We start from the raw sequence: 8402 nt of genomic DNA on the forward strand, positions 1-8402 counted from the left end.
GTATCACCTTTGAATCAAATTCAAGATCTTTATCTTGGCCTCCAGCTCCTAAAGAACTGGCTTTTGCACACCTGTAAAACCTCATTTTACTCCCCTCTACTCCATTCTTGCTATCCTCCAGGCATTCTGATGTCTGTTCTATTTTTTTTTTTTTTCCTTTTTAGTCTTTGTATATTGCTATTTTATCTGTCTAGAATATTCTCCCCTTGCTCTTCCCAGGGCTAGCTCTTTCTCACAGTTTACTTTTAGCTTCTCTTCCATACAGAAGCCTTCCCTGACTGCTCTATTTAACCGCCATACAAACACCTATCCCCCTCTCCACCTCATTGCAGCTGCCTGTTTTTTTCTTCAGACTCCTCACTGCAATTTTTAAAGGTTTATTTTTTCAACTTTATGTATCTTGCCAGCTAGACTGAAGCTTAAAGACATACTTATCAAATAAATGACTTAGGGCAGGGGCTATTTTGAATTTAATTGCAGTGAGCCAGAACCTGGCCTACCACTGGTCCTTATGTGTATATATATATATATAGAGAGAGAGAGAGAGAGAGAAAGCACTCAAATATCTGTTAACGAATGGATGAGTAAGCATTCATTGAGAGACTTAACCATGTACTAAACTCTATGCAAATTCATGGGATCATAATACCCAGATCGCCCAATCTGTTAAAGATTTATTGTAGACCAGGGGTTGTCAAACTTTTTTTTTCTCAAGACCCATTTACACTCTTGAAAATGATTAAGGACTCTAAAGAATTTTTGTTTATGTGGATTATACCTATCAATATATATAGTTGTAGAAATTAAAATTTTAAATGTATATTAATTAATTTAAAATAGGTAGTAAGTTTATTACATGTTAATATACGCAACCTTGTTTTAAATTTCATGTGAATAATTCCCAAAGCAAAAGACTACTGAGAAGAGTGGCACTGTTTTACATCTTTACAAATCTCTTTAACAACTGGCTGGAATGAAAACAGCTAGATTCTCAACTGCTTCAGCATTCACTCGGTCGAGATACCACATGTCATACAGCCTCAGGAAAACCCCATTGTACACTTGGGAAAGAAGTGAGAACTGCTGTAGATAATTTAGAAAATAGTATTTTGGAGATTTCCCTGGCAGTTCAGTGGTTAAGACTTTGCATTTCCAATGCAAAGGGTGTGGGTTCAATCTCTGGTTGGGGAACTAAGATCCCACCTGCCAGGCAGTGTGCCTGCCCCCACCTAAAAAAAGGATAATATTTTTGATTGAGATGGTGCTGTGAGTGCTGCATTCACATTTCAACCTGTTTTTAATACAACTTTCAGTGATCTAGAAATGTATGGATAAAAAACTGAACAGAAAAACTAGGATCTGTGGGGTTGAAGAGCTGAACCTGTTGGACTTCTGATCTTTAAATACAGGTGGTTAACAATTTGACTGCTGGGGAGTAACAAGGTCCAGAAGCACTCCATGCATATTGAGGTCCCAGGCTCATTGTGTCAAACAGGGGCTGGGGTGAGATTCTCCTGACATGAAATGAGACTGAAAAAAAGCCAGTAATAGTTACTCAGGGCTTCAACTTACATTAAGAGCAGTGGCAGGAGTGAAAACATCACCATGTAGAGCACACCCAGCCTGAGCTTAAATTTTGCTCAGTGACTAACATACCCCTTTATCTCATGGCACAGAGCCCCCATTTAACTTGTCTCAAGACTAACTTTCTACAGCAAAGAAGACACAACCAAAAAAAGGAAAAAAGCTAGATATGGAGGGAAGGGATAGGTGGGGTCAGGGGTGATAGCCAAGTGTTCTAAGAAACACTTAGAAATTAAAATTACAAAGCACTGAGTTAAACATAGGAAAACTTAACAATAAGCAAGACAACAAAATGAGCTGTCAGGATAAATTCATTCCTGATAAAAATGCAATTCTAATAATTTCAGTGTAACTTTAAGATTCTTGAAAGATAAAGAATAGTATTCATACAATGTTCATCCATTGGAGAAAGGTAGATATAAAAAAGCACTGATTAAAAATCTTACACATGAAAAAAAAAAAGGCCACTGTAAAACACGTCAAGGTAAACATTATATTGGATGCAGTTCAAAAAAGGAGTTACTCAGAAAGCAACTCAGAAAAGTACATGAAAAATAGAGAATGTAAACAAAGGACAGACTAAGAAGGCCAAATATACTCTAGGAGGTTGAGAAGAGAATAAAGCTGAAATGGCAGAAAAGCTCTATTGGCCAAGGTAGACTGGCCAAGAATTCTGCAGAATGGCAGAAAGACCTTCATTGGTCACACAGTCCTGAGCAGGAGAAACAAAAACAAATCCATATATAACACCTTTTGAAAAGCCACAGAGGAAAAAACCAATGCTATTAGGAACATTTATATCATAGCAAACCTCATCAGCAATGTTAGATGTTGAAGACAATAGAATAATATCTTCAAAATAAGAGAAGAGAAGGGTCACTTTACAATTCCATACCTAAGTAAACTGTCATTCAAAAAATATCTTAAAGCCATTTTTAGAAACACAAATACAGAGACTGCCCCCTACACTAAAAGGCTTATTTAAGGATTTATTATAATGAGGGGGGAAAAAAGAACCTAAAGAGGAGTAAAATTCAAGAAACGAGAATAAATTATCAGTAAACGTAATTAATCATTGACTGCAAAAATTGTGCTTTGGGTTCGTTTTAAAAATATGTAGCTAAAATTCTAGACAATAACCAGGAAAGTGGGAATAAGAAATTCAATGAATTGCTAAGGTATGGCAGGTTCCTTTATTATTTTACACTCTGTTTAAAAAAATAAGTACTTGTATATAATTAAGAATTTAAAGACAGACAATAAAATAACATTTAATTGAAAGCTTTCAAATTAGCAAAGAGAAAAAAAAGTAAACTTGATCAAGTCAGTAGAAGGCAGGAAAGGAAAAAATAAGGAGCAAAGGAAAAGGCACATTTAACAAGCAAGTATATCAGAAACATAAAATGTGAACAGATTAACTCCCCTATTTAAGGCAGACTTCAAGATTAATTTCTTTGATATCTGATTTACAGGAAATCATGAGCTTGTTCCTACCTAAAACCATGGCCTTGAAATACATAAAGCAAAAACTAAAAAGAATTACCAGGAGCAGTGAATGAAGCCATAGGCTAATGGGAGATTTTTTTTAAAAATAATTATTTAGAATTGATATATCAAGCAGACAGAAAACTAATAAGAATACTGAAAATGTAAACACAGAACTTGATCCTATGGACATAAATAGAAATTGGTACCTGATAATTACAGAATGCTTATTCTTTTCTAATACACTGAACAATTAAAGATTGATTACATCCTAAGATCACAAAAGAAATTTTAACAAATATCAAATAATAACATATAGACCATATCATTTGGCTATAATATAGTTAAATTGGAAATCTATAATCAAAAGACTTTTAAAGAACTTGAAAACCTAAATACATTCCTTAGTGTGACTAAGAGGAAATCTATTTGCAGCAATGGAATATAGTACCAAACAACAGTGAAATGTATGGAATGCGGTTCAAGTGGTACTTGAAAGGAATGTAATAGCCTTAAATGTACCTGTTAAAAATTAAGAAAGATTAAAGGTAAATGAGTTAAATGTGCAACTCAAGATGCTAGGAAAAGAAACTCAAATAAAGAGAAAAAAGGAAATAATAAAATAGAGAACAGACATTAAATGTAAAAGAAGAATAAGTAAAGAGGACAATTTTGTTAGAAAATATAAATGACCTAAATTGACTCAAGATAAAGCAGAAATATAGTACAAAACTAAGGAAACCAAGTAAAAAATATTTCATGCAAAAAGACCTCAGATTTAATTTTATAGTGAGTTATGTTAAACTTTCAAAAATGAGAAACTCTATTTTTTATGATCTGTTGTAGAGAATATAAGCAGGAAGAAAATCTAAATAATTTTATAAGTCTAGTATAGCCGTGACACCAAAATGAAACTAGTAGAATAAGAACTTAGGTGCAAAAACCAAAAGTAAAATATAACTCAGTAGTGTCCTGCTGCATGTGTATATAAATCAGAGCCTCATTATCATGATCAAGTAGGGGTTACAGATGCCACGTTTCAACATCGGAAAATTTGCCTTGATTCTCCACATTAACAGATTACATAACATAAGCTTCCCAAAAGATAACAGAAAAGTCATTACATAAAAATTAAATGTATTCATGAAAAAATTTTTAGAAAACTAGAACTAAAGGGAATTTCCTTAATCCCCAACAAAGAGGCTTTGCAAACAAACTTACTGTGGACATTTTTACTTGATAATAAAAGATACATATCCCCTTTCAAGTCTAGAACAAGATTTATTCCATATTTCCCCAGAGGTCCTAGAGGATGCATTATGATAGAAATGAGATATAATTGTCAATAAAAATCTAAAAATTGTCATAAACCAGTTAACATTTTCAAAGCGTCCAGGAAAATCGGAGAGAAACTATTAGAACTAACAAGGACAGGTCAGCAAATTCACTGGATTAAAAAAAAAAATCAACATATAAAAAGCAATAGCAGATAATTCTCAAAAACCATAATCCAAGACAAATCATGAGAAACTGTTAGACAAACTCAAATTGAGACTTTCTAGAAAATACTTGACCACTATTCCTCAAAACTGCTAAAGTCATTAAAAACAAGGAGATACGGAGGATCTGTCACAGCCTAGAGTTGTCTGTTGCTGCTGCTGCTGCTAAGTCGCTTCACTCGTGTCCGACTCTGTGCGACCCCAGAGACAGCAGCCCACCAGGCTCCCCCGTCCCTGGGATTCTCCAGGCAAGAACACTGAAGTGTGTTGCCACTTCCTTCTCCAATGCATGAAAGTGAAAAAATAAAGTGAAGTTGCTCAGTCGTGTCCGACCCCTAGCGACCCCATGAACTGCAGCCCACCAGGCCCCTCCGTCCATGGGATTTTCCAGGCAAGAGTACTAGAGTTGGGTGCCATTGCCTTCTCCGAGAGTTGTCTAAGGACACATAACTAAATGTAATGTGGTGTTCTGGATGGGATCCTGGGACAGAAGGAAAACATTTATGGCAAATCTGTAGTATAATTACTAGCTTTGTACTAGTGGTAATTTCTTCATTTGACCACGTACCAAAGTTAGGTAAGATGTTAACATCAGGGGAGACTGAGTAAGGAATGTTTACATTATCTTTGCAACTTTTCTGTAAGTATGAAATAATTTTTTAAAAGCTTTATCACTGTTTTAACTCAAAAATAACCTGTTAGGTAAGTAATGGGAAAAAAGACCTCCGAAAGTCAACCAAGATCTTTATGGGAAAAAATTACAATGTACTGTTGTTGGCTGTAGAAGACATGAATAAACAGGTAGCACAGATCATAGGCAAAGATGAGATGTCATGATAAAATGTTTTGGGTTCTCTTTAAATTTTTTTGTGGTTTCAGTAAATTGTTGAGGGCTAAGAATAGCCAAAGACACTTTTGAAAAACAAGGTAGGGCAATTGTCCTTTAAGATACCAAGATATTGTAAAGCTCCAATAATTAATGCACGCAAGTAAACAGATGGACCTGTGGGACAGACTAGAGTTTAGGAATGGGTCCACTCATACAGAAACATATATGTCAGGATAAAAAAATAGATCCATACCACAGAACATATATAAAACTAAACCTGAAAAAACTAAAACTTAAGGGTATTGTATCTTTATGATTTCAGCGTGGAGAGGGATTTCTTAAGGTATAAAAAAGCAGAAATCTGAAGGAAAAGATTATTAAATTTTACAGCACAAATATTTAACATTCTTCCGTGACAAAAGATATTGATGCCTTTTCTTTTAACTTTGTTCATGGTGTGGATTTTAGACATATTGAAGTGTGATTGGGGTCAAGAATAGGAGGTAATTCAAGCTGCAACATGATGTCTTATTTACAGTTAAAGAAGATGCTGTCTAGAAAATACTAGAGGGAAGGGTTTGAAGTCAAAGCAGGTAGTCAAGTGAGTAGGCTAATACCTAGGGGGTAATGATTAGTACTATCATGCAGAGCAAAAAGGGGACAAATTTGGAGTGTATCTTGGATGTAGAGCCAGCAGGACCTGCTGATGAATTGAATGTTGTTGGTAAAGGAACCAGGAATCCAGAACAATTGCAAGATTTTTGGCTACTGCAACTGGTGCTGTTTATAGAAATAGGGAAAAGGGAAATTACTGTTTGTTTTCAGTGTTTTTAGTTGCCCATTAGACATCCTGGTAGAGCACTCAGCTGTTAAGCAGCTAGTTGGGTATATGAGACTGAGCTTCTGTAGAGACTTCTGTGCCAGAGGGAGCTGTTGGCATGCAGGTGGCATTTAAACCATCCGGCTAGGTTAGACTGCTGCCTAGGGAGTAGATGTTGAGGGAGAAGGCTAGTGACTTGAGTTCTGAGCATTGGGAGCTTGAAGGGAACAGAAGCCAACTAAGAGAACAGAAGGGGAAAACCAGGGCAGTGTAGTGTCTCTGAAAATAAGATGGTGTGAGTTTTTATTATCATTGTTTTAATGAGGATGTTGAATGTTACTGAAAGATCAAGTGAGATTAAGAACAAGTTTCTTAGCCACATAGAGAACTGCTGAAATTGCCAAGTAGTTTCAGGAGTGTGGAAAGGGGGAAGCCCCCAGTGTGGCATGGTAAGGGGAGAGAATGTGCGGTAAAGCTGTTGAGTCCGTGACAGAGACCACTCCATCAAGAAGGCTTTATTGGTTGGTGCCAGAAGGGAGTGCTGAGAAAGGGGAGACCCTCTGAGAACATGTGCTATCTGATGGGAATGAATGATGCGGGATCCAGAGAAAAACCTGTGTTGCAGATAGAGGTTTTGAGGAGAGAGGGGATGGAGGGGTCCCTTGAATGTGTTAAATCACCTTCCAGACCCTAGCCAGATTTTAAATTCCCCTCCGGGGTCCGGAAAAAAACACCTCTGTGGGACGCTGGGCACCTGCAGCGTCCAACAGCTCCCCTAGCGGCTCCTGACGTGTGTGGCCAGATTTGGAAACCTCTGCGCTACGCTTAGGACCGCATTCACTCTCAGTGGTCCCTCTAGAATTTCTGTGGGTGCTCATGGGGAGTATTCAAGGGTGCAGAGCAAAGGCGTTTTCATTCAGATTTTCTGTTTATGTGGCACTGCTGGCTGGCCGGAGACTGTTGAAGGCTTGGGGGGTTTCAAACACCGCCCCCCCGCCCCAGGTCAGCAGCTTCCCAGTATCCCCAGGAACCACTGATTTATAAATATTTATACTTACGAAGTGTAAATGTAAAAATTCATTTTGGATATCCTATTCTTTATGCTCTTGGGTAATGTACATTCTGTAATTAATTATATCTCATGAATCTTTTCCTTTAAAATTCAAGTCTTACATTTTAGCTGGCCACATAAAATCGCATGGTATGGCTTTGCCCGGGTACAGTTTGGTGCTTCCACAGAGTGCCTGTTTTTCACAAAAAGTGACGCTCGCCAAGCACGCCTGCATGGGCTCGCTCGCACCTCTCCGCTTTATTCCTGGAGAGGGGCGGCCGGATCACCCGCGCGTCGGGGGCTCGCTGAGACTCCCCGCGCCTACCGCACGGCAGAACGCGTGTTTCTGGAGGGGGAGTCCGGCAGAATGGACTGGAGACGGGCAGGAGCCCTCCTCCGTCTTCCTTCCCCTCTCTCCCGTGGCCCCTGAGGTGACCGGCTGACAATTTCTTGCATGCTTCCGCAGAGGTTTAACCGCGTGTGTGTTCACCCTTAACAAACGAACAAGTGGGACTGCTTACCGGGTTGTGGCTGCACGCTTCGGCCTGACCGACGGTGTGACTGACAACCGAGTCCTCGATGGTCGTCTGTCCCGCGCGGTGCCACCGCGTTTCCCGCCGCACAGGTCCTCAGGCGGCGATGCGCCCCGCACATCAACCGTCCGGCTGGACGGCGGTGGACCGGCCCGGCGGCGGCACGCGCGGCCGCGTGAGGAGAGCGGCCGCTGAAGCGCGCGAGTCGCGCTCTCGGTTTTTCGGTCTTTGGAAGTCGGGTCATGAGTTCTGTCCCGCAGGTCTGTCGGCCATTTGTGCTTTTCTGTGAATTGCCAGTGTCCTCCCTTTTTGCCCATTTTTCAGGCGCGATTTGGTCTGTACAGTATCGGTTTCCAAGAATTCTTCGTTTATTAGGGAAGTTAGCCCCGGGTCTTTCGTGTGTCCCAGGCAGAAAAGCCTCGTCTCCCACTTTCTCATTTGTCTTTAACTTCAACATACATATTTTTGCCCGCCAGCTTTTCACTTTCTTAGACAAATGTACGGGTTTGTTTGTTTGTTTGTTTGGTCTCTTCAGAGGATTTGCATTTGGGAGTCGTTGGTAAGGCTCTCTCCGTGTGACCCCCCTTCTTTGTTTGGGGGT

General features: G+C 39.3%; 1 long non-coding RNA gene across 1 annotated transcript in view; it reads right to left on the bottom strand.

Annotated features, from left to right (window-relative positions):
* LOC105001438 overlaps nucleotides 1-8401 on the bottom strand; it is a 79872-nt gene extending 71471 nt beyond the window's left edge. Inside the window, exon 1 of the long non-coding RNA XR_826866.1 lies at nucleotides 7790-8401. This is a non-coding gene — a long non-coding RNA (uncharacterized LOC105001438). The remainder of the gene's footprint in view (nucleotides 1-7789) is intronic.
* Nucleotide 8402: the final 1 nt, after the last annotated feature.

Source organism: Bison bison, unplaced genomic scaffold (assembly GCF_000754665.1).
Source record: "Bison bison bison isolate TAMUID 2011002044 unplaced genomic scaffold, Bison_UMD1.0 scf7180017864383, whole genome shotgun sequence".
NCBI lineage: Eukaryota > Metazoa > Chordata > Mammalia > Artiodactyla > Bovidae > Bison > Bison bison.